This window comes from Polypterus senegalus, chromosome 1 (genome assembly GCF_016835505.1).
Source record: "Polypterus senegalus isolate Bchr_013 chromosome 1, ASM1683550v1, whole genome shotgun sequence".
Classification (NCBI taxonomy): domain Eukaryota; kingdom Metazoa; phylum Chordata; class Cladistia; order Polypteriformes; family Polypteridae; genus Polypterus; species Polypterus senegalus.
The window spans coordinates 245,274,638-245,285,281 of NC_053154.1; positions in this window are offsets into that span (position 1 = coordinate 245,274,638).

Consider the following 10,644-nt stretch of genomic DNA (forward strand, 5'->3'; position numbering starts at 1 on the left):
CTTGCTGAGAAAAACACCAGGAAATCCCCAAAGTCAGCAGTGAGAGGCTTGTCATGTCATACCCAAGTAGAGTCCAGGATGTAATCCCTACGAAAGGTGCTTCAAGAGTCTGCATACTTATACCAATGTAATATTTCAGTTTTTATTTTTAATAAATTTACAAATACTGTAGTTTGTTTTCTCTTTGCTATTCTGGCATATTGAGTATTGCTTGATATAAGAGGAAGAATTAGTTTAATTGACTTTAGCATGAGGCTGCATCATAACAAAATGTGAAAAAAGTGAAGCAGTCAAAATACTATCTGGACTCTCTATTTCCTTTGACATCTCGTAGCAAATGTCTCAAAGTAAGAAATGCTTTGAAAAAATGACAGTGTAAAAGATTTACTATGAGAAGTTACCTTGTTTACAAGCAGCAGTAGAGCTATAATAATAGCACCAAGAAACACAAGGCTTTTATAATGGTGAAGTTAGTGAACACTGATTACTTGTCCAGTGCCTGGATATGAATCCACATTAATCATGTATCTGCATGGGTTTTCCTCCCACATTCCAAATACTTGCTAGTTAAATGGGATTTTCTATCTCTGTTTACTGATTTGCATTTTGGTTCTGATGGAAGATCAACTTAATGTTTAACTGACCTCAGCTTGTGTACTGACAATTCCTTTGCCACTTCCTCCTAACAAGACATTGGCTGATCTCTTCTTTGCTCTAAAATTAATTACTTGTCCAAAAGAACACAAAAACTTCTGCAAAGGTTTTAAATTCTTCAGATTCTTGGTGGCACGATTTCAATTTTCTGTATAATTTTGTGTCTTTTCTCTTTTTAAAGCTAATGTTATTTGTGGCCAGAGTTTGTTACATGTTTGCATTAGATGATGGTGGTTACTACTGACGCCAAAAAATGAATAATGGTCTGTCCAAAACTGAGTTAGTTAAGTGGACCAGGACATAGAGACATAGAAACTGTCTGCAGTTGTTCTCCACATTTCAAAAAGGACATAGTAGCGCTGGAAAAAGTCCAGAGAAGAGCGAATAGTCTATTTCCAGGGCTAAAGGGGATGAGTTATGAGGAAAGATTAAAAAAGCTGAGCCTTTTCAGTTTAAGCTAAAGAAGATTAAGAGGAGACATGATTGAAGTGTTTAAAATTAGGAAGGGAATTAGTATAGCTATATAGCTATTCTAAAATGAGTTCATTAAGAACACTGGGATATGTTGGAAACATTCAAAAGTTTTTCTTCACACAGAGAACCGCAGGCACATGGAATATGTTACCAAGTAGTGTGGACTTTAGGGACTTTCAAAACTAGACTTGATATTATTTTTAGAAGTATTACTGTAATTGGATAGTACTGGTGAGTTTTGTTGAACTGAAAGAACTGTTCTCATCTAGATCTGTTTATTTGAAAAAGAAGCCAAAGGAGTAGGCGGATGTCAGAGCCAAAAGGTCATAGACAGCCAGTAAGCAAAACCAAAAAGTTAGGCAAAAATCAAAGTCAAGAATTCAAATAGAAGTTCCAAATGTTAACTAAATGTGCCTTTACCTAATAGTATTTTACATGAACAATTGTTTACGAAATCCAAAAACCTGACACCATGTGCTTTGTACCTCTGTCTTAAATGTGATGATATCACATTCGTGCTGATGCCTGACCACATCACTTGCAATGGCACCATCACCAATAACAAAGTGGCAAAAAATGGCAGTACAGTAATTGAACAATTCATTTACAATTCATTTTGGGCATTTTATTTATAAAATGGACTGTGAGGACGTTAAAAAAATGAGAGGGAATTTTTCAAAATAATACAAAAACATAATTTTGCTTTATGAAAAAGTTAACATGCATAATTTCAAATAAATTGTGGGCTCCAGCTCCCATGACCCTGAGGTGGTTTAAGCAGGTTCAGCCTTAGACACATGATGGGAAATTATTATTTGTACAACTCGAAAGTGCTAGAATCTAAACATTTCACTACATATTATACTCTATGTATAATTTGTATGTCACAAATGAAATTTAATTTGATTTAATTTTCTGTGCTCACAAGTCGAGGTTGCAGCACTCTCACCATCCATCCTTACCATGTCTATGTAGGCCTGTGATTGTGTTAATTTCTTCAGAACTTCTGATTTTCTCTGAAGTTCATCCTATCAGGTTGTTTAATGTCACTAATCTTGCCCCTTGGTGGAACGATTTAAATTTTCTGTATCTTTTTTTTTCCTTTTTTTTAAAGCTTATGTTGTTTGTGGCCAGAGTTTACTTTTTTGCATCTTAATCGTTCAAAGATCTTGCCTTCCAGACAAGTTAAAGTTTTATCTTGCACTCCAGAACACCAAGTATACATTAAGAGCAGGCAGACTGGAAAATGACAGGACATACATTTAACCTAAACACGTGGTATATTGGCTACTTCACCAAAAATGTGCATGCCAAAAAAAAAACCAAATTTAGCAGAATGTAACAAATAATATAAAAGTTCACTGTAAAACATATTTGCTAGCATATTTTCATGGAAACCTTGATGGTACTTTTTGTAAAATGTCATTTCCTTATAAGACAAAAGCATTACAAAATATTAGAAGTGACTCTTAAAACAATATATTTGAAAGTGAAATATAAATGAACATGTTATGAGAGTCACACATATTGTATCCAAGATAGTCTGATGTAGTTCCTGAAGCCTTCTGCATCCACACTTGAGATGGTCTGTTCTAAACACTTCAGGCAGGATGTGCAGAAATAGTCAACAAAGACTGACGCAAAAGCAAATAAGAGCAAGCATTTGGTGACGCAAAATCAAAAGGATAGAGTGGCACGATTTGCCTCAAGTAGATCTAAAGGGCTGGAAACCATATACAAGAACAAAAATTAAGGTAATTTCTAATTGAATGAGCTCTAATGCTTCAGTGCCCTATAGCAGAATTTACTTTGCCATTTGCTTTCAAGTGTTAAGAGGAATAAACATCATCTGAATTACAAGCTTTAAAGAGTGTGACCTAAAATCCTTGTAAAAAAATATTTTTAAATACAATTTCAACATATCATTGTGAGAAGGCATAAAGGAACTTATTTTTAAATGAAAAAAAAAAAACACAAAGGCTCAGTACGAATACTATGCCAGAGAGCAATTGTGTCACGGATTTGTGTCATGTCTTGAATAACTTTTAATTTCCAATTTTGAGATCAGGGTATCTTTTTAAAACTTTACATCAGGAGATTAAATGAAATGCAATTAACTAAAATCTGCCTAATGCAGAACTGAATTGATTTTGTCTATTCAGAGCCAACACAGTTAACATGATATGTTCTCTTTTAATTATGTTTTGTATTGACAAAGCTTTTATGTTTCTGATTTGCTTGTGTAATTGGAAAGATATCATATTAATAAAAAAATCCACAAGTCTCAGAATAGAATTAATGATCTATAAGGCCATAAGTTGAAGTTCACTGCATATTCAAGGAGTGGACACTTGGTATGGCACAACTGCATTCCATGCTGCCGACATCATATATACACATGGGTAGCAGTGGATCATGCATGATTTAAATTCATTATCATGCATAATATGAATACTGTTGACACAAACAGTTTAATAACAGTTAAATATCATAACTCTGTGTATATATAATAAATAATAAACAATGACAAAATCTTAACTAGCATATTGGAACTCCTGTTTATTAAAATGGGCACAATGGTACAATGGCAAGTCTGTTTCGATCACATCATGCATTTAGGAACTTCTGTTTACCAGATATGCTAACCTTTAAGTCCCTTTGTCTTTATGCTTCTTGTTGCTTTTGTTCATCGGACATTGCAGCCCTCTTATGAACACCAGACAACATTACACCAGGTCACAGATGCCAGACATTGTGTTGTTTCCTATGGATAGATTTTTCATATAAGAAATTGGAACCATTCAATCACAAAACACTAGGAAATTAATACAGTGACCAAAGTGCGTATCAGTAGTCCATAAGGAGTAGATAATCCACTATTGAACAATCACAATCTCTAACAAAAGGCTGCAGTAAACACCACAACTCACACTGAAGTCTGGCTGATGTGTTTCACACAATGTAAGTTCTTCTTCAGGGCTGTAAAAGGGTTCATAATCCTAGGGAAACACATCACCATAAATAAAGTAAACCAAAAATTCAAAAATGACATTTTTTTTTATTGAATTTATTAAAAGCAAGTAGCATGCCATACAAAACAAGACAAACTTAACCAAAGTAAATTCAATTCAACCCCCACCCAAAAGAAAGAGAGGTAGGGCAACAGACTAAGAGTAGAAAAGATTATCGATTTGATCCTGCCGGGTTTTAAAAAAGTTTTGAACAGATCCTCTAAGAAAGAATTTGATTTTTTTCCAATTTCAAATAGTATATAACATCAGTTACCCACTACTTAAAAAAGGTAGGTTAGGATTCTTCCAGTTGAGCCAGATAAGTTTACATTCTAATAGTGAAGTAAAGGCATTTTCAGTTTGTTTGTCCTTTTCCACTTTAAGGCCATCTGCGAGTACACCAAACACTGCTGTTAGTAGATAAGGACTGCGACACCAAAGCTTTCTGATAATCATTTAAAAATTTTATTTGGTGCACACTCAAAACATATGGCCCAATGAGGCTAGAGCTCGATTGCAACCTTCGCAGGGTGGATCTTTCCCTGGAAACATTTTGGACAATTTTAAATGAGATAGATGTCTTTCATAAAATATTTTAAGTTGAATATGTGCATGCTGTGTGCATACAAAGCTAGAGTGAATTCTGTGCATGGCTGCCTTCCACTCCTTTTCTGAAATGTTGAATACCAGATCCTTTTCCCACTGTACTACGGGATCTTTGAAGGGAAGGGAGTTTAAAATGCTTTTAAAGAAAAGTCCTCAAGACTGATCAATATTTCTTCTGGAATAGAAATACCGTATTTACTCCTGTACCACGCTCCCTCGTGTAAGACACGCACCCTAATTTTTACAAAGAAAATCAGGAAAAATTCTTTTGCCCCGTGTACGACACGCATTGTGATTGTATAGGAAGCGAGTGAGGTTGGAGCAAGACACCGACATGAATAACTGTAATGGAGAATAATTATGTCTCATTTTTCTTCTTTCTGCACATGATACAATATATTGTACTAACTGTAAGCAGTACCCCTACTGCAGAACGTTCAGTGTTTTTCACACCATGCTGCAAAAGGTGGGAATGACAAATAGCCCTATAAAGTGAGAAAAGAAAGAACCGGGTAATGACAATCGGGAAAGGACTGTAACGCAAGTGGAAAATTATTGTTTAATCATCATCTTCCGATTCGCTGCTGGATTCGCCACCACTACTGACGTCCCATACGGTACACCGCTGCTTCTCTCTGCCTCCCATGGGTACCGGGACACTCTTTTGTCTCTGACTGCATTAACAATAGTGTTTGAGGGGTTCTCAAAATAAACTGCCGTTTGATCAGCATTACCGATTTGCCCCATTAAATACATTTTCTGCTGCCTCAACTGAATAACGTATTTTTGGAAAGCTAGTAGCTTTTCTTCATATGCATCTGGTAGACACTGCGAAATGGTCATGCGGCGTCTTATTGATAAGCCCTTCCTTCACATGAAGCGCGTAAACCATCCGCGGCTTGCTTTGAACTGAGTGATGGGTATTCCACGTTCTTTCGCTATATCACAAGCTTTCACCTGAATCATTTCCGTGGACAAAGTATATCCAAGCTGACGCCTGCCTTGAATGTAATCAGCGAGTGCAACTTCAACTTGTGGGAACTGGGCACGTTTTCAACGAACTGCTCATCTGTTTTTGTTGCATGATGAAAGTTTTTCTTTCTTCTGTCGCCAATCTCGAACACATGACTCTGGAACACCGTACTGGCGACCTGCTGCCCGATTTCCTATCTGCTCTGCTTCCAAAATCACTTTTAGTTTCTCTCCCGCCGTGAAGGAGCGTAAACACTTATTATCCATGCTGAATGATGATGCCAAACTGATTCAAAAACAAACCTACCCCCCTACCGTATTCCTCGTGTATGACGCGCATCTGATTTTCTAATGCTCATTTTCGGAAAAAAATGTGCGCGTGGTACACGAGTAAATACGGTAGGTAGGAGGCAAGGAAAATTTGGCAGATTTTGTTTAGCAAAGTTTCTAATTTGGAAATAGTGGAAAAATTGTGTTGATGGGAAGCTAAATTTGGAGTGTAATTGTTCATAGGATGCAAAAACATTATCTTTCAGTGCAAAAATCTCTACATGATTTAATCCCGTACGCTTTCCAAACATTACAAGTGTATAAATAAATAATGATTGAATCTAATTTCTTAAAAAATGATTTTTTAATCTATATGAGAATGCTTTGAAATAGAAAAAGAAGCTTAGAAAATATATTCATTTTGACAGTGTTAATTTTCATACTTGCAACATTTGATTGTAGGCAAAAATTGTTTTCTATAAAGAAATAATCAATTCTTGATTAACAATGATGTACTGGTGTGAAGAAGGAATATGTTCTTGAGTTTGGATTTAGAAATCTCCATGGATCTGATAGGTTATGATCAATTATAAACTGTGTAATTGTTTTTGCAGTATTAGATGTTATCGCCTCAGTGGCCGAAGACCTATCCAGGTCTTTAACTGTTAAAAAACAGTTAAAGTCTCCAGCCATTATAGCTTTATGAGTGTTCACATTAGGCATGGATGCAAATACGTTTTGGATGAAGTCTCTATCATCCACATTGGGTGCATAGATATTTATCAAAATCACTATATTGTTAAACAAATTACCCATAACAATAACAGACCGTCCTTCAGAATCAGATACTACATCAGATACTACAAATGAAGTATTAAAATTCCCACACCTCTGTTTTTCTTTGTATAGCTGGAGTGGAATATTTGGCCAGTCCAATGTCTTTGCAACTCGAACTGATCATTGCTTAATAAGTGGGTCTCCTGTAAAAATACTATCTTGGAGTTTAGACCTGTTAGGTGATAGAATACTTTCTTTCATGATTGAGACCTTTGACATTCCAGCTTCCAAAGATAACGGTTTGGTCATAGAGACATTAGTTCTGAAATTTTGTTGACATTTTGTAGTCTTAAATTAAGGTAGTACATTATTACGTAAAATGGCGTTAACCTTAATTTCCATTTTTGCCAGGAGTTATTGCTATGAAGCCTACTATTGTGTTGGAAATTACAATTATGGGGGTAAAAATGAAGATTAGAAACAGCTTGCTCTCTTTCTCTCCTCCTTCAGCCTCCCCTGCCACCCCCATTTTGCTAGATTACACTTCACAAAGTCCCAGTCTTCTGACATCTCTAGAGACAGTGCACATTCAAAACAAAACAAAACAAGTCTCCCCCACCCCCCAGTAGCGGTGTAGAAGGATTAAAGTAGAGATATCTATTGATAATACAGTCCAAATACTTTAAACCTAGGATATAATCTTAAACAGTCTCAAAAGAATAATCCCAAGGAATGATTTTAATCATTACCCATGGAGAAGTAGATAAAGTATGTTAGTACAATCCTAATACAATAAACCAAGGGCATGATGTTAAACAGTCCCCTATGGGGAGAAAAAAATTATAATTGTAATAAAAAATAAAAATAGCTGAGAATGGCAAAAGTCTCATAACGAATGGACTGAATTGCAGGTAAAATCTTCTTTGCCTGTACACTGATTAGTAGAGTTGCTGATTATCCCTTCTTATTGCATTTCTGTTTAGCATTCAATAGTGGAAAATATAAGTACTGTATTACAAGAATTATGAACTGTTACTAACCCTTGTCTATTATGTTTCTCATATTCTGCTGTGCAACTTCGTGTCCCGCTGTACTGTCAAGCTGTTGTTCTGACAAAGACACCAGAAATACTTGGAATTTTGATGAAGTATTAGACTACCCAGCACAATCACAATCAAACTTAATAAAAGGACAAGTGTCTGTGTATATGTACAGGTCTGTCTCTGTTATTTGGTATAGGATTTGTAAAAGCAGTGCTAATATTTAACTTCATAAATCCTTCATTCTCTTTCCTTGAAATATTACATTAGTAAGGTGTTTTCCTAAGCTGAAATATTTTATTTCTTAATAAGAAATTACAATAGTAATGCCTTCAGTTCAGGTTGTTTGAGTCATTCTCTTTGTCCTTTACATTTAATTCAAAACACTGCAGTGAGGCATATAAACAGAATTAAGAACTATGACATATAGAGTACTATCATTGCTGGTCTTAATATTACCAGTATTAATTAAGCTCCATTTGTCTTGGCATTTATGTCATTCATTTTAGCAGGTCATACTAGTTAAAGCTACTCCTGAAATTGATTAAAATTATTGGGTTTCTTTTTAATTAATTGTTGTAGTTACTCTTGATTTTCCTCATCTCCCCCAGTGTCTATGGAGGCATTTGCTCCGCCTTGGTGTGGATGTGTCTTCAGATATTGTATTCAAATGAAACTTTTGTTATTTACCTATGGAATGACTCTTCTGAATGCTGCTGACCTAGGGCTGTTGGTATTTCATTGGGTCAAAGGGTCAATAATGTCACATGTACAAAATACAGTGAAAGTTTTTGCGCATAAAACCACACTAGATTCAGTATTGGACTGTCCCGTTGGACACACAATTGAAATTTGTATTGAAACTAAAATGGCTGACTCCCTAAACATACATTATGTAGTTCTCAAAGGAAGCATAAGTGAACAAGTGGTATTGAAACAGGGATAAGGATTGTATAAGGAAAGTTGATTTGTACTTTCTGTTTAATAAAATCAAGTCATGTATTGAAATACATTCTTGTTTATCCTGGACTTGGAGAGTCGTGACATATTGCATGTTGGTTGGAGACACAGAAAAACGATTGCTGTGATTTGTATACATATCATTATTGCTAGTACAAAGTCTGCAATTTAATTATAGTAAAAATAAAAATGTAGACAATCTTTGCCAATAATATGATAGAAAGTTCATGCAAATTAGCATTGCACAAAAAATGTAATCAAGTTTAATATTAACTGGAAAATACTGTATAATTTAGAGCCTGCATTGTGTAGAATGGTTAGCATTGCCCATCAGCATTATTACAATCCACTAACAACACTGTTTAATCCGATTTAGGGTTAACATGGTCAGAGCCTACACTGGAGGCACTGCGCACAGGGCAGTATGAAGCCCTTGGTTTCAGTGCCACAAGGTTACAGGGCTGACTTACACACTCAAACCAGAAAAACACAAATAATTTTTGGCATGTGGGAGGAAAACAGAAGTACTCTCCGCATAAATTATACCAGTGCTAGAATTCTAACTGAGGACTTTGTAGATGTAAACTGGTAGAAATAACCACTTTAATTTTACTATAAATATTTATTTCTATCCTGTTGGGGTTCTCCTAATTCCGTGCAGGGCATGTAATTAGCAGCTCTACATTAGTCTCAATGTGAGTATGCGTATGTAAGGTGGGCCCTGTACATGGTTCTTATCTGACTTGTACCCAGTGCTGCCAGGAAACCATGACTTGGAAATGGATTACGCGGGTTTGATAAATGTTATATTTATAGCAGAGTTCTAAAATATCAAAAATATTCCATCAAAACAGACTCGTTTTATGAATATTTTATTTCAGCACAAAAGTAACATAATAAAATTACCACAGAAGAACAGAGCTATTTTAATTTAGAACAATTGTAACAGGTAAACGGTTTAGCTTGGTAGGCTTCTTTCAATACTGTCAGATTTTTCAAATACTTTCATTAAATACAGAATACTAGTTAAATAAATACTTCCACTGTCATATGATGTAATGAATGCTTTTCCCATATAAAATGCCAGGGGAGATGGGGTATGAAGTTAAAAATAAAGCAAGAAGCAATAAAAAAAAGAAGTAAATAAAAGTAGTGCTACATTATGGTCAACGCATTATGTGGAACCACTTGCTGTTTCCTATGTTTGTAGTTTTGATTCAATTTACTTCTTTTAAACTTTGTAATAATGCTGTACAAAAACACCAGACTTAAAATGCTTGTAAAGTTAAACATTTACATTTTATCATTGGAAAGATTTTCCTGAAACAGCTACCATTAGTTTCTTCAGTAATTTACAAGCAAAAAGTGATTCAGTGCACTATATAAAGAATGGTATTGCATATTAACAGCCATTTGAAACATATACAGTAACTCTTCACAAATTACAGCAGATGAGAAAAAATGACCTACATTTTTACTTTATCAACTGATACTTAAGAGAGAAAAATGCTGAAAAATATGATGATTATATTATTATAGTAGCATAAATCCAAGCATCCTTTCTAATACGGGGAGTGGATTGTTCACAGAAAAGAATCTTCCCCCATTTATGGAAAAGTGCTCATATTAATTTTATATTAATGCCTGAAGTACTATGGAGAAGCCTAATATACATAAAAAAGAAAGAACTACTCACTTTTAATACAAGAGCAATTTTACTTCTGACTACATCTTTTCATGGCTTAAAAAAAAAAGCTAAAAACACACTTCTCCATTCCAGTGTACTTAATTGAAATTCATACTAAAGTGCCAGTGTAAACAGCCTTGCTTTTAATTTTATTCCAACAATATTTATTACAAAACTGGAAAATACAAGTGAT